Source organism: Bombina bombina, chromosome 1 (genome assembly GCF_027579735.1).
Source record: "Bombina bombina isolate aBomBom1 chromosome 1, aBomBom1.pri, whole genome shotgun sequence".
Taxonomy (NCBI): Eukaryota; Metazoa; Chordata; class Amphibia; order Anura; family Bombinatoridae; genus Bombina; species Bombina bombina.
Window position 1 is genome coordinate 1,390,929,594 of NC_069499.1, and position 17,321 is coordinate 1,390,946,914.

At 39.8% G+C, this 17,321-nt stretch overlaps 1 long non-coding RNA gene across 1 annotated transcript in view; it reads left to right on the top strand.

Moving 5' to 3' along the window:
* Positions 1-17,321, top strand: part of LOC128651776 (uncharacterized) — a 44,994-nt gene that overhangs the window by 6,785 nt on the left and 20,888 nt on the right. The window contains exons 2-4 of the long non-coding RNA XR_008401181.1: positions 15,084-15,118; positions 16,406-16,477; positions 16,597-16,622. This is a non-coding gene — a long non-coding RNA (uncharacterized LOC128651776). The remainder of the gene's footprint in view (positions 1-15,083; positions 15,119-16,405; positions 16,478-16,596; positions 16,623-17,321) is intronic.

Genomic DNA, 17,321 nt, shown 5'->3' on the forward strand with positions numbered 1-17,321 from the left:
GCCGCCACCTATATTAAATTATTAACCCCTAATCTAATTCCCCTATACCGCCGCCACCTATATTAAATTAATTAACCCCTAAAATACTAAACTATCCCTACCACTAAACCTAAGTCTAATCCTACAAATAGCCCTGAAAAGGGCTTTTTGCGTGGCATTACACCAAAGTAAACAGCTCTATTGCCAGCCCTTAAAAGGGCTTTTTGCGGGGCATTGTCACAAAGTAATCAGCTCTTTTGCCTCTAATCTAAATCCCCCTACACCGCCGCCACCTATAATAAATGTATTAACCCCTAATCTAATCCCCCTACACTGCCGCCACCTATATTAAATACATTAACCCCTAATCTAATCCCCCTACAACGCCGCCACCTATATTAACTATATTAACCCTAATTATATTAGGGTTAATATAGTTATTATATTATATATATTAACTATATTAACCCTAATTATATTAGGGTTAATATAGTTAATATAGTTATTATATTATATATATATATATTAAGTATAATAACCCTATCTAACTCTAACACCCCTAACTAAATTCTTATTAAAATAAATCTAATTAATATTAATATTATTAATTAAAATATTCCTATTTAAATCTAAATACTTACCTATAAAATAAACCCTAAGGCCTAGATTTGGAGTTTGGCGGTAGCCGTGAAAACCAGCGTTAGAGGCTCCTAACGCTGGTTTTAGGCTACCTCCGGTATTTTGAGTCATTAAAAAAAGGGTCTAACGCTCACTTTTCAGCCGCGACTTTTCCATACCGCAGATCCCCTTACGTAAATTGCGTATCCTATCTTTTCAATGGGATTTTTCTAACTCCGGTATTTAGAGTCGTGTCTGAAGTGAGCGTTAGAATTCTAACGACAAAACTCCAGCCGCAGAAAAAAGTCAGTAGTTAACAGCTTTCTGGGCTAACGCCGGTCCATAAACTACCTATGTACCCCTAAACCGAGGTCCCCCCACATCGCCGCAACTCGCTTAAATTTTTTTAACCCCTAATCTGCCGACCGCCACCTACGTTATCCTTATGTACCCCTAATCTGCTGCCCCTAACACCGCCGACCCCTATATTATATTTATTAACCCCTAATCTGCCCCCCACAACGTCGCCGCCAGCTACCTACACTTATTAACCCCTAATCTGCCGTCCGCACGCCGCCGCCAGCTACATTATAGCTATGTACCCCTAATCTGCTGCCCTAACATCGCCGACCCCTATATTATATTTATTAACCCCTAACCTGCCCCCCCACAACGTCGCCGCCACCTACCTACAATAATTAACCCCTAATCTGCCGACCGAATCTCGCAGCTATTCTAATAAATGTATTAACCCCTAAAGCTAAGTCTAACCCTATCACTAACACCCCCCTAAATTAAATATAATTTTAATCTAACAAAATTAATTAACTCTTATTAAATAAATTATTCCTATTTAAAGCTAAATACTTACCTGTAAAATAAATCCTAATATAGCTACAACATAATTTATAATTATATTATAGCTATTTTAGGATTAATATTTATTTTACAGGTAACTTTGTATTTATTTTAACCAGGTACAATAGCTATTAAATAGTTAATAACTATTTAATAGTTACCTAGTTAAAATAATTACAAAATGACCTGTAAAATAAATCCTAACCTAAGTTACAATTAAACCTAACACTACACTATCAATAAATTAATTAAATAAAATACCTACAATTACCTACAATTAAACCTAACACTACACTATCAATAAATAAATTAAATACAATACCTACAAATAACTACAATGAAATAAACTAACTAAAGTACAAAAAATAAAAAAGAACTAAGATACAAAAACTAAAAAAATATTTATAAAAATAAGAAAAATCTTACAACAATTTTAAACTAATTACACCTACTCTAAGCCCCCTAATAAAATAACAAAGCCCCCCAAAATAAAAAAAAAATGCCCTACCCTATTCTAAATTACTAAAGTTCAAAGCTCTTTTACCTTACCAGCCCTGAACAGGGCCCTTTGCGGGGCATGCCCCAAGAAGTTCAGCTCTTTTGCCTGTAAAAAAAAACATACAATACCCCCCCCAACATTACAACCCACCACCCACATACCCCTAATCTAACCCAAACCCCCCTTAAATAAACCTAACACTAAGCCCCTGAAGATCATCCTACCTTGTCTTCACCATACCAGGTTCACCGATCCGTCCTGGCTCCAAAATCTTCATCCAACCCAAGCGGGGGCTGGCGATCCATCATCCGGTGGCTGAAGAGGTCCAGAAGAGGCTCCAAAGTCTTCTTTATGTGGACTCTCAATACCAGAGTTATTTTTATGGTGCGGCCAGAAAAAAGCCAGCGTTAGCTACGCGGGTCCTTACCGACAAAACTCTAAATCTAGCCGTAAGATAGCTACAATATAACTATTAATTACATTGTAGCTATTTTAGGGTTTATATTTATTTTACAGGTAACTAGGTATTTATTTTAACTAGGTACAATAGCTATTAAATAGTTAATAACTATTTAATAGCTACCTTGTTAAAATAATTACCAATTTACCTGTAAAATAAATCCTAACCTAATTTACAAATACACCTACTCTATCAATAAATTAAATAAACTACAAATATCTAAGCTAAAATACAATTAAATAAACTAAACTAAATTACAAAAAAAACAAACACTAAATTACAAAAAATAAAAAAAGATTACAAGAATTTTAAGCTAATTACACCTATTCTAAGCCCCTAATAAAATAATAAAGCCCCCCAAAATAAAAAAATGCCCTACCCTATTCTAAATTAAAAATTAACCAGCTCTTTTACCAGCCCTTAAAGGGCTTTTTGCGGGGCATGCCCCAAAGTAATCAGCTCTTTTGCCTGTAAAAAAAAACACAATACCACCCCCCAACATTAAAACCCACATACCCCTACTCTAAACCCACCCAAACCCCCCTTAAAAAACCTAACACTAAGCCCCAGAAGATCTCCCTACCTTGAGTCGTCTTCACCCAGCCGGGCCGAACTCTTCATCCAATCCGGGCAATGTCTTCATCCAAGCGGCAAAGAAGAAGTCTTCCATCCGGCGATGTCTTCATCCAAGCGGCAAAGAAGAAGTCTTCCATCCAGCGGTCTTCATCCAAGCGGCAAAGAAGAGGTCCTCCATCGGGGCGAAGTTTTCCTCCATCCGGCATCTTCAATCTTCTTTCTTCGGAACTCCTACGCGGAACATCCAGCTGGCCCGACGACTGAAAGACGAATGAAGTTTCCTTTAAATGACGTCATCCAAGATGGCTTCCGTCGAATTCTGATTGGCTGATAGGATTCTATCAGAAAATCGGAATTAAGGTAAGAAAATCTGATTGGCTGATTCAATCAGCCAATCAGATTGAGCTTGCATTCTATTGGCTGTTCCGATCAGCCAATAGAATGTGAGCTCAATCTGATTGGCTGATTGAATCAGCCAATCAGATTTTCTTACCTTAATTCCGATTTTCTGATAGAATCCTATCAGCCAATCGGAATTCGACAGACGCCATCTTGGCTGACGTCATTTAAAGGATACTTCATTCGTCGTTCAGTCGTCGGGCCAGCTGGATGTTCCCGCGAAGGAGGTCCAAAGAAAGAAGATTGAAGATGCCGCTTGGAGGAAAACTTTGCCCAGATGGAGGACCTCTTCTTTGCCGCTTGGATGAAGACATCGCCGGATGGAAGACTTCTTCTTTGACGCTTGGATGAAGACATCGCTGGATGGAAGACTTCTTCTTTGCCGCTTGGATGAAGACATCGCCGGATGGAAGACTTCTTCTTTGCCGCTTGGATGAAGACTTCGCCCGGATTGGATGACGAGTTCGGCCCCGGCTGGGTGAAGACGACTCAAGGTAGGGAGATCTTCTGGGGGTTAGTGTTAGTTTTTTTTAAGAGGGGTTTGGGTGGGTTTAGAGTAGGGGTATGTGGGTGGTGGGTTTTAATGTTGGGGGGTGGTATTGTGGGTTTTTTTACAGGCAAAAGAGCTGATTACTTTGGGCATGCCCCGCAAAAAGCCCTTTTAAGGGCTGGTAAAAGAGCTGGATAATTTTTAATTTACAATAGGGTAGGGCATTTTTTTATTTTGGGGGGCTTTATTATTTTATTAGGGGGCTTAGAATAGGTGTAATTAGCTTAAAATTCCTGTAATCTTTTTTTATTTTTTGTAATTTAGTGTTTTTTTTTGTAATTTAGTTTAGTGTATTTAATTGTATTTTAGTTTAGATATTTGTAGTTGATTTAATTTATTGTTAGTGTAGGTGTATTTGTAACTTAGGTTAGGATTTATTTTATAGGTAAATTGGTAATTATTTTAACAAGGTAGCTATAATATAGTTATTAACTATTTAATAGCTATTGTACCTAGTTAAAATGAATACCAAGTTACCTGTAAAATAAATATAAACCCTAAAATAGCTACAATGTAATTATTAATTATATTGTAGCTATCTTAGGGTTTATTTTATAGGTAAGTATTTAGATTTAAATAGGAATATTTTAAATAATAATATTAATATTAATTAGATTTATTTTAATAAGAATTTAGTTAGGGGTGTTATAGTTAGATAGGGTTATTATACTTAATACATATATAATATAATAACTATATTAACTATATTAACCCTAATATAATTAGGGTTAATATAGTTAATATATATAATATAATAACTATATTAACTATATTAACTCTAATATAATTAGAGTTAATATAGGTGGCGGCGGTGTAGGGGGATTGGATTAGGGGGTAATATAGTTAATATAGGTGGCGGCGGTGTAGGGGGATTAGATTAGGGGGTGATACATTTATTATAGGTGGCGGCGGTGTAGGGGTATTTAGATTAGAGGCAAAAGAGCTGATTACTTTGTGACAATGCCCCGCAAAAAGCCCTTTTAAGGGCTGGTAAAAGAGCTGGTTACTTTGTGGCAAAGCCTCGCAAAAAGCCCTTTTAAGGGATGGCAATAGAGCTGTTTACTTTGGGGTAATGCCACGCAAAAAGCCCTTTTCAGGGCTATTTGTAGGGTTAGACTTAGGTTTAGTGGTAGGTATAGTTTAGTATTTTAGGGGTTAATTAATTTAATATAGGTGGCGGCGGTATAGGGGGATTAGATTAGGGGTTAATAATTTAATATAGGTGGCTGCGGTATAGGGGGATTAGATTAGGGGTTAATAATTTAATATAGGTGGCGGCGGTATAGGGGGATTAGATTAGGGGTTAATAATTTAATATAGGTGGCGGCGGTATAGTGGGATTAGATTAGGGGTTAATAATTTTAATATAGCTGGCGGCGGGTAGGAGCTCACATTAGGGGGTAGTTAATGTAGATGGCGGCGGTGTAGGGGCTCACATTAGGGGGTAGGTAATGTAGATGGCGGCGGTGTAGGGGCTCACATTAGGGGGTTATACATTTAATGTAGGTGGCGGCGGGGTCCGGGAGCGGCGGTTTAGGGGTTAAATACTTTATTAGGGATTGCGGCTGGGGATCGCGGTTGACAGGTCGATAGACATTGCGCATGCGTTAGGTGTTAGGTTTTATTTAGCAGCTAGTTTAGGGAGTTACGGGGCTCCAATAGACAGCGTAAGGCTTACTACGCCTGCAATTTGTGGCGAGGTGAAAATCGAGTAGGATTTCTCCATTTTCGCCACGTAAGTCCTTACGCTGTAAATTGGATACCAAACTGCGCTGGTTTGGTATACCTGTCTATGGGTCAAAAAACTACGGCCAAAGGCAGAAATATACGAGCGTAACTTCTATGTTACGCTGTATATGTGATACCAAACCAGCGCAAATTTTGGCGTCGCTGGCTTTTGCGGGTGACGATTTATATCAGATCGGGCCCAATGTTGCAAAACACTGTTGCCATAGAGTACTAAAGACACGTGCACACTACTGAGCTCTTATGAGCCTGCCTAGTTTTACTCTTCAATAAAAGATACAAAGAGAACAAAGCACATTTTATAACAGAAGTAAATTGAAAAGTTGTTTAAAATTGCATGCTCTATCTAAATCATGAAAGTTTAATTTTGGCTTTACTGTCCCTTTAAACTTTGTTGTTGACAAAAATTTGATGTTAATGCTAATTTATCCTGTAAAATATTTGCTCTGTTTTCTTTCTTCTTCTAAAATGTATACAATTAGATGTCCTTCCAACATGCAGAAGACTACGGTGACAGCTGTAGTTCACTTACAATACAGCACACCTGTGTACCCTTTTGCATGGTTCCTTAGTTCTAATCCCCATGACCCACTAACAGGCCAGATTTTCAGTATCACCTTGGATATGAGCACAATTATTAATAATCTGATTATATTACATGTATGTAGTGCATACATATGAACAGCTGCCTTATATTATCTGTGTTGTTCTACAAACATCCTAAAAATCTGGCCTGATAGTTGGTCACTAAGTTTAAGATCCCTGCTCTGTTGGACGCAACAGAAAGATTTAAAGGTTACTTATGTATATGTCCGAAGGGCAATGTTCTTGTTATTAATAAGAAGTAATTTATACTAGAATATTTGGGAATTTGCACTTTTCTTATGTTCTGAGTCTTATTTCTTTATATTTATTTAAACTGATTTCTCTAGGAGGTTTGCCAGCAGTAATACACAATTTCCATCTTAATATGAGGAGAGTCCATGGCTTCATTCCTTACTTGTGGGAATACAGAACCTGGCCACCAGGAGGAGGCAAAGACACCCAAGCCAAAGGCTTAAATACCTCCCCCACTACCCTCATCCCTCAGTCATTCTTTGTCTTTCATCACAGGAGGATGGCAGAGAAGTGTCGGAAGATTCAGAATAGTCTCTTATGGAAGGTAGTACTCTTCGGTATGGGACTGGAGTTTTAAGTAGTCTTGTCAGCCTCTCAGTGAGAGCATTGACAAATGTTAGGGTCCCGAGATGAAGAGAGAGTCTTTCTGCAACACCATCCAGACTCGTATTAACAACTCCTAAGCAATCAGTGTTGACGAGTTTCACTGCCTGCTTCTATCACTCAAGTCCATGTCAGGTGCGATGCTACAAGACTGTCAAACTTGAGAGGCTGTGTGTCTGTTCCACAGTGATGATTCTGGTAAGATCGTTTCATTTTATCTCATGTGATTACGTAAGAAGACAGGGTCACAGCGTGACTCCTTTATCTGTATGGAATCAAGGGTTAATATCTCCGGAATTAGGTTATTGAACAGGGGGGATTTATACATGATTTGTTTTTATTATGTTTTTATGCTGCGACATGTGTGAGATGAGGCTCTGGCACATGTGGGAACATTCAGGTTTTACTTTCGTTTTTGGATAACTGCACAGCCTGTTAGTTTGGCGCACTTTTCTTCCTGCAGCAGGGGCGGTCCTGCATGGCATATAAAGGTGCCATTTATTTTTTCTATAGTCCATCTTAAAAGCGCAAGCTATGGAGGACTCTGATGCGTTAGAGGGTACTCCCCCTTTACCTAAATTTAATACCTGTTTTTATTGTGAGGAGGCTACGGTATACCTGCCTGCCCAATTATGTTCCACATGCCTTGATAAAGTAGTTATATCTAAAAAGACCAAGATGTTTAGTACCACTGAGCCGTCCACCTCTGAGGGGTCTCAGTACCGCAAGGTGCGTTCCCTGCAATCATTTCCTATTACACATGCAGCTCCCCATTGCACTGATAATCCTCCTTTGGGAGGAGCCCTCTTACCGCCAGACTTTACTGAACAGTTGCAAACGGCAGTGTCTGTGGCCTTCAGTGCTTTACATCGCCCTGCTAAGAGCAAGCGAAAGGTTAAATACTGCTATCCTTCCCAGGGGTCATCTACCAACTTGTTTGATTTATCTGATACTAGATTATCCATTGATAAAGATGCCTCTGATACATCAGAGGAGGCTCTTTCTGGGTCAGAATCGGCTGCCTCTAAGCCTCCGGCTGCAGAGGAACCAGACTTTAGATTTAGGATAGAGCACCTACGCTTTCTGTTAAAGGAAGTGTTGGCTACTTTAGAGGTTTCGGAACCTAAGTTACCCAAGGAACCTTCTATTCCTAAGCTTGATAAGGTTTATGAGGACAGGGTGGTGCCACAGACTTTCCCGGTTCCCGTAAAGATGGCAAATATTATTAAGAATGAATGGGAAAGACTTGAAATCTCTCTTTCCCCTTCTTCCTTTAAGAAATTGTTCCCAGATCCTGACTCTCAATTAGAGTCATGGGGATCTGTCCCTAAGGTGGATGGAGCTATCTACATGCTTGCGTAACGCACTACTATCCCGCTTGAGGATAGTTTGTCGTTTAAGGAGCCCATGGATAAGAAACTAGAAACTCTGTTAAGAAAGATGTTTCAGCACACAGGGTATTTATTTCAGCCTGTAGCGGCGGTTGCTGCGGTGGCTGGAGCTGCTACCTATTGGTGTGACTCTGTCAGAAATGATCGAGGTGGAAACTCCCCTCAAGGAAATCCAGGAAAGAACTAAGGCCTTGAGGGTAGCTAATTTGTTTATCTGTGATGCAAACATGCAGATTATTTGCTTGAATGCCAAGACATCAGGCTTTTCTGTTCTAGCCTGTAGGGCTCTGTGGCTGAAGCCTTGGTCTGCTGACATGACTTCCAAATCTGCTTTCCCTTCCATTTAAGGGGAAGATTCTTTTTGGTCCACGCCTGGACAGGGTCCTAGTTTTCGTCCCTTTCGTTCAGATAAATCCCAATGCCAGCGAAGCATCATCAGTCCAAGGGAACTTGGAAACCATCTCAATCTTGGGATAAATCCAAGCAGAACTAGAAGCCCACTGAGACAAAATCGGCATGAAGGGGCAGCCCCCAATCCATTGCTGGATTGTGTTGGGGGCAGGCTATATCTTTTTGTGGTGGCTTGGCTTGGAGACGTGCAAGATCCTTGGGTTCTGGAGGTCATTGCTAAGGTTTTACTGGATAGGTTTAAAATCTCATCCACCCAGGGGCAGATTCCTCTTATCAAACCTGTCTTCAAGACCAGAAAAACGAGATGCTTTTCTAGGGTGCATGAGGGATCTCTCCTCCCTAGGAGTAAGTGTGCCAGTACCTCTAGCAGAGAGCGGTCTGGGGTACTACTCAAACCTTTTTGTGGTCCCAAAGAAAGAGGGTACGTTTCACCCAATTCTAGACCTAAAGTGCTTAAACAAGTTTCTGTCAGTCCCATCATTCAAGATGGAGATGATAAGGTCTATTATGCTCAAGAGGGACAGTTCATGACTATGATAGACTTTAAGGATACTTACCTTCATGTGCTAATACACAAGGATCACTTCAAGTTCTTAAGATTTGCTTTTTTGGACCAGCACTTCCAGTTTGTGGCTCTTCCTTTTGGTCTGGCTACTGCTCCAAGAGTCTTTACGAAGGTTCTATGGGCTCTGCTCTTGGTGGAGAGATCCAGAGGTATTGCAGTAGTGCCATACCTGGACAACATCCTGGTCCAGGCTCCATCCACAACATTACCTCGATGGCTTACATCAACAATCAGGGGAGAATGAGAAGCTCCCTAGCCATGAGGGAAGCATCTAGGATTCTGCAAAGAGGTGGAGGCCCAAAACTGCTCGCTGTCAGCGATCCACATTCCAGGTGTGGACAACTGGGAAGCGGACTTTCTCAGCAGACAATCGTTTCATCTGGGGGAATGGTCTCTCCATCCCGAGGTGTTTGCGGAGATTTGCAACAGATGGGGGAAGCCAGAGATAGATCTCATGGCGTCCAGACTCAATACCAAGCTGCCCAGATATGGGTTGTAGTCCAGGGATCTTTAGGCAGAGCTGATAGATGCCTTAGCAGTGCCCTGGGAGTTCAACCTAGTTTACATTTTTCCACCGTTGCCACTTCTACCTAGGGTAGTGGCCTGTATCAAGCAGGAGCAAGCTTCAACTATTCTAATTGCTGTATCAAGCAGGATGTGGTTTGCGGACCTGGTGGGGATGTCATCATCTCATCCATGGAGGTTACCTTGTCGCAGGGATCTGCTGGAACAGGGTCCCTTTGTTCATCAAAATCTAGATTCTCTGAGGCAGACTGCATGAAGCTTGAACGCCTGGTCCTAGCCAAGAGTGGTTTTTCTGAGAGAGTGATTGATACTCTCATTCAAGCTAGAAAGCCGGTCATCTGTCGCATCTATCATAAGGTGTGGAGGACTTACTTATTCTGGTGTGAAGAACATATATTCCCCTGGCATAGGGTTAAGGTATCCAGGATTCTTTCCTTTCTCCAAGACGGATTGGAGAAGGGACTTGTCACTAGTTCCTTAAAGTGACAGATTTCGGCTTGCTGAGCTTCCTGATATTCAGTCTTTTTGTTCAGGCTCTGTCCAGAATCAGGCCTGTATTTAGACATTCGGCTCCTCCTTGGAGTTTAAATTTGGTTTGTAAGGTTTTGCAGAGGGCTACGTTTGAGCCCATGCATTCGGTTGACATTAAGTTACTGTCTTGGAAGGTTCTTTTTCTACTGGCCATTGCTTCGGCACGCAGAATCTCTGAGATGGCGGCCTTGCAATGTGAACCTCCTTACCTAGTTTTTCATGCTGATAAGGCTGTTCTGCGCACTGGGTTGAGTTTTCTCCCTAAGGTGGTGTCTGATCGCAACATCAATCAGGAGATCATGGTTCCTTCCTTGTGTCCTAATCCTTCTTTGAAGGAATGATTACTTGGATTGGATGTGGATTTGGATGTGGTTCGGGCTTTGAAATTCTATCTTCAGGCTACGAAGCAATTTAAACAGACTTTGGCATTGTTTGTCTATTCTGGGAAGCGCAGACAGCAGAAGGCTTCTTCCACTTCGCTATCTTTTTGGTTGAGGAGCATTATCCGCTTAGCATATGAAACAGTGGGACATAAGCCTCCTCAGAGGATTACGGCTCATTCAACTAGAGCTGTGGCTTCTTCTTGGTACTTCAAGAATGAGGCCTGTATGGAGCAGATTTGTAGGGCAGCTACCTGGTCCTCCTTACATACCTTTTCAAAGTTTTACAAATTTGACGTTTTTGCTTCAGCTGAAGCAGCTTTTGGTAGAAATGTGTTGCAGGCTGTGGTGCCCTCAGAATAGGGTCCGCCTCTCTTTTACCCTCCCGTTTTCATTCAGTGTCCTGTAGAGCTTGGGTATATGTTTCCCACAAGTAAGGAATGAAGCTGTGGACTCTCCTCATATTAAGATGGAAAACATAAATTATGCTTACCAGATAATTTCCTTTCCATCTGTATGAGGAGTCCACGGCCCTCACACAATTTCTCCGAACTAAAATTGTTTTTTTGCACTTCTGGCACCATTTCTACCCTGATATTTCTCCTACTGTTCCTTGTTCCCTTGGCAGAATGACTGGGGGATGAGGGGAGTGGGGGAGGTATTTAAGCCTTTGGCTGGGGTGTCTTTGGCTCCTCCTGGTGGCCAGGTTCTGTATTCCCACAAGTAAGGAATGAAGCCATGGACTCTCCTCATACAGATGGAAAGGAAATTATCTCGTAAGCAAAATTTATGTTTTTATTGCCAAAAATCACATATAAGTGTAACATGAAAATATTGCTGTGCCTCCACCTTTAAGATTTAAAGTGCAATATGGTGATTGAGTAATTCACAAACTAAATTATCATTCATGAATGATAATTTAGAATCTGCTACGAGTTTTGAGCGCTATAGGGAAATTAATGAACTCAACAAAAGTGGCGTTATTTAATCCCCTATAGTGCTGCCGTTACAAGTTTTAAAAAAACAGGATTGTGCATGCGATATGGTTGCGTGCTCGTCTATGCTTTCCCCATAGACATCAAAGGGGAGAGCGGGTCAGTAAAAAGTCTTACACCTGCGATCGCGGAAACAAAAGCTCCGTAACGCAGCCCCATTGATGTCTATGGGGAAAAAGAAAATATCGTTTAAACCTAACACCCTAACATAAACCCCAAGTCTAAACACCCCTAATCTGCTGCCCCCGACATCGCTGACGCATGCCTACAGTTATTGACCACTAATCTGCCACTCCCGATATCGCTGCAATTAAATAAAGCTATTAACCCATAAACCTCTGGCCTCCCACATCACTACCACTAAATAAACATATTAACTCCTAAACCGCCAGCTCCCCACATTGCAACAACCTAAATTAAACTATATTAACCCCTAAACCTAACCCTAATGTAACCATAATCCTAACCCTAACGTAACCCTAACACCCCGTAACTTTAACATAATTAAAATATAGCTAAATTAAACTTACAATTATTAACCAAATAAACCTATTAACCCCTAAACCGCCAACACCCACATTGCAACAACCTAAATTAAACTATATTAACCCCTTAACCTAACATAACCCTAATGTAACCCTAACCCTAACACCCCCTAACTTTAACATAATTAAAATATAGCTAAATTAAACTTACAATTATTAACTAAATAAACCTAATAACCCCTAAACTGCCAACACCCACATCGCAACAACCTAAATTAAACTATTAACCCCTACACCTACCCCTAAACCTAACACTAACATCCCCTAACTTTAACATAATTACAATAGAGCTAAACTAAAGTTACAATTAGTAACTAAATAATACCTATTTTAAACTAAATACTTACCTGTGAAATAAAACCTGAGATAGCTACAATATAACTAATAGTTATATTGTAGCTAGCTTAGGTTTTATTTTTATTTCACAGGTAAGTTACCTGTGAAATAAAACCTAACCTGCCTTACACTAAAACCTACCATTACAAAAAATAAAAAAACCTACCATTACAAAAAATAAAAAAACCTACCATTACTAAAAAACACACAAAATTATCGAAAAAAATAAAAAATATTCCTATTCTAATATCCTTTAAAAAACAACAACCCACCCCCCCAAAAAAGCCTAATCTAAAATAAACTACTAAGGGCCCTTAAAAGGGCCTTTTGTAGGGCATTGCCCTAAGTTAAACAGCTCTTTTGCTACAAAAAACAAACACCCCCTAACAGTATACAAACCCCCATCCTCTAAACTACCAAGGGCCCTTAAAAGGGCCTTTTGGGGGGCTCTTAAAAGGGCCTTTTGTAGGGCATTGCCCTAAAGATAATAGCTCTTTTCCTACAAAAGAAAAAACAAACACCCCCTAAAAAAATACATTACACAAAATAACAAACAAATTATCAAAAATAAAAAAGAATTACACCTAATCTAATAGCCCTATCAAAATAAAAAAGCCCACCCAAAATAAAAGAAACCTAGCCTACAATAAACTACCAATGGCCCTTAAAAGGGCCTTTTGTGGGGCATTGCCCCAAAGATATCAGCTCTCCCCCACCCCAACAGTAAAACCCACCCCCCAACCAACCCCCAAAAATAAAAAACCTAATTCTAAAAAAACCTAAGCTACCCATTGCCTTGAAAAGGGCATTTGGATGGGCATTGCCCTTAAACGGGCATTTAGCTCTTTTACATTGCCCAAACCCTAATCTAAAAATAAAAGCCACCCAAAAAACCCTTAAAAAAAACCTAACACTAACCCCCAACGATCCACTTACAGTACGGTCGCCGCCGTACACTGAATCTTCAATGCAAGGGACGCAATTCAAGATGGGGTCCCTTGCATTCCTATTGGCTGAAAAATTTGAATCAGCCAATAGGAATTAGGCTGCTAAAATCCTATTGGCTATTCAAATCAGCCAATAGGATTTAAGCAGCTCTCATTCTGTTGGCTAATTCGAATTTAGTTCTTTTAATTTGACAGGTAAGTTTTAATTTAATTTAAGCTATGGAAATGGTAAATTTAATATAAAGTTAGGTGGTTGTTTGGTTTACGGGTGAATAGTTTAATTTAGTTTATTGCGATGTGGGGGGCTTTCGATTTAGGGGTTAATAGTTTAATTCAGTATATTTCATTGTGGGGGGGCTTGCAGTTTAGTGGTTAATAGGTTTATTATAGTGGCGGCGGTGTAGGGCTTAATGACTTTAGTATAGTGGGGGCGATGCGGGCGGACGGCAGATTAGGGGTTAATAATATTTAAATAATGTTTGTGATGCTGGAGGGCCGCTGTTTAGGGGTTAATGACTTTATTATAGTGTGACGATGTCGGGGAGCGGCGGAATAGGGGTTAATACATTTTATTAGTGGTGGCAATATCGGGAGCGGCAGATTAGGGGTTGATAAATTTATTATAGTATTTGCGATGCGGAAGGGCCTCGGTTTAGGGGTTAATAGGTAGTTTATGGGTGTTTAGTGTACTTTGTGACACTTTAGTTATGAGTTTTATGTTACAGATTTTTAGCATAAAACTCATAACTTCTGACTTTAGATGGCGTTACAGATGTTGTCGTTTTAGGCTGTAACGCCGTTTTTTTTAGCCAGAACGCAAAAGTTGGAATACCAGCGCTATGGGAATCCCATGAAAAAACGTAATTTTTACAAGTTCGATACTGACGTTGCATTACAGGCTAAAAGGCTTGCGGTACACCTATACCGACAAGACTTGTAATGGCTGAGGTGCTGTTTTAACGCTGAAAATACCTTATTTTCAGCATTAAAAGACGAACGCACAAACTTGTAATCTAGATGTATATAAATTACTCAATCACCTAATTGCACTTTAAATATTAAAGGTGGAGGCACAGCAATCTTTTCTGGCAATCCTATATGTGCTTTTTGGCAATAAAATTAATAAGAAATACTCAAAGTTCCAATTATAGCCTCTGAAAATGGTGAGTTTGCCAGTTCTGAGAACTAAAAATACATGCTGCAGACTTCACAAGCCAAACCCTGCTACACATCACCTTTCCTGATGCCAATTAGAAACAGATAAGGTTTGATTCTGCAAAACATTGTTAGTTTTGCTAAAAAGATGACAGTGGCTAGCCTTGTCTACCTTCGTAATAAGTCCGGAGTAGCTCCTGCAGATAATGCATGTCCAGAGGGAGTTTGGCAATTGAAAAATAATTGCAGGTGTTAATTTACTCAGGAAATGTTCAGACTCAAATAGAAATATTGTAATTATAAAGTGTTTAATGTCTATTAAATATTTGTATTTCTTCAAATATTTTATTATTACTGATGAGAAATTGAATTAACTATTAATTTTGAAATCCACAGAACTGCTCAAAACCAAGAAGCTGACGTTACACAAAGTAGGTCTGATAACCCTTCCTGTTAAGTAGTACAATTGTATGCATCGTCGGAATAAGACATTCACTCTTTGTAGCCTGGTCTGGAACTTTTTCTCTCTCCTTGACTTATGCTTCTATAAACTCTGGCCAGGTTTCTATTTACTATGCTGAGGCAGCTAGTTGCTCTTCTATGGCTTGTAAATGGCTCCTCATGGGCCAGTGCAATTCTAGTGGCTTGATTGGGAGTGCTCTTTTTGTTTGAAGTGCAATGCTGGGCAAACTAGTCTCAAACTTATTTATTAAATAATTTCCCTATAAGTATGTGTAATTGTTTCAGAGCTAGACTTTATTCCCTCTCTAGTCTTGCATATTACATGATACGTAACAAAGTCATTCTCGTGATGCATTGGGAAGGGGTGCTAAACATCATAATTTATTAGTGTATGATGTCTAACATCCAAATTTGACAGCTGCCCTGGGTTATGCAGAACAGTCTTGTTATATTTATATGTCCAATGTTCTACTCAGGGCAAAGAAAAAATGAATGGAATAAAAAAGGGAGTTTATGGAAAATAAAGACGGGAATAAAGAATAGAAGATGAGATCCATGACTACTACCATCACACAGCCATGATATATTACACACCTATATTGTATGGTTTAGTATCATCCTTTTTCGCACAAATGCTTCATTCATAGGCTCCATGTACTTAGCAGTGTAAGCTGCTTCGGAGCCCTTGCTGGGCAGGTTCGCACATGCAAGCCTGCTTCCCGCTATGTAAGAAGCAGCAGTCTCTGCCACCTCTGAGATTGACAGGCCCTTCTCTCATGCAAGTTGTTTGTGAAGGGGGCTGCCTTACACGCTCACTTGAGCGTGTAATGGTACATATGGGCAGCAGACAAACAGGGTCCACTGCCCGTATGCCGTGAAGCCATGCGGATAGGTTCTCAAGTTGAGAACCTTGTTCACACGCACATTAATACATGTGGCACTAGAACCAAAAACTAATTTTCTCAAGCTTTTGTTATTTTTTAGATTAAAAGTAAGCATAAAAACTCCATTTAGCATATTAAAAGAAAAAGATACACACTGTTTTGAAACAAGACTAATCATGCAGCGATCCCTGGGATCTAATGTTAACAGTTACATTTACTGTTGTACTCAGTATCATAGTTATTGATATATTTAAATAGTGAACCTGGCGTATAATGAGCTTTGAATAGATTCTGACTGATAACAACCCATTCACTACTGCATTGCACCATGGTCGGCTTCAATAAGCTCATTTACTGTTTTCTGTTTCACAGCAACCACCAATGACCCCTCGATGAAGGGAGAAATATGTTACACCTATATCAACCTAAGCAATACTCAAATAGGTAATTCAAACATGTATATGGTACTGTATTAATATTCTTCTGATATTAAACTGCTAATGTTTTGTTCACTGATCTCTTGATCCACTTTTTAAAAAAATGTATGTGCTTTATTATTACAGCTACTGACGCTCGGAACAAGGGAAATGTGAGTATTCCAAATATTAATAATTAGATGACCTAATCATCTTGGCTAGAAGACCATTGCAAAAACACTGCAGACTACTTAGATAACAAATTTGTTATGCTTTGTTGTGCTAAGTACAAACCTATTTCTCTTGTAAAGGTGTATCCAGTCCACGGGTTCATCCATTACTTGTGGGATATTCTCCTTCCCAACAGGAAGCTGCAATAGGACACCCACAGCAGAGCTGTCTATATAGCTCCTCCCCTAACTGCCACCCCCAGTCATTCTCTTGCAGCTCTCAACAAGAAAGGAAGTATCAAGAGAGATGTAGTGACTTAGTGTAGTTTTTACCTTCAATCAAAAGTTTGTTATTTTTAAACGGTACCAGCGTTGTACTGTTTTTACTCTCAGGCAGAAATTGGAAGAAGACTTCTGCCTGGAGGTTTGATGATCTTAGCGGTTTGTAACTAAGGTCCATTGCTGTTCTCACACAGCAGGCTTAAAGCTCTTAATTTAGCCAATTCATTTATTTCTGACGCCGTTTTTCATTTAACCAAGCTAACGGCTTAAAATTCAGGTTTTGCCATTCAGGCACGTAGGGCGCTATGGCTTAAATCCTGGTCAGCTGATGTCACTTTAAAGTCTAAACTTCTCAATATCCCCTTCAAAGGGCAGACCCTATTTGGGCCTGGACTGAAGGAGATAATTTCTGATATTACT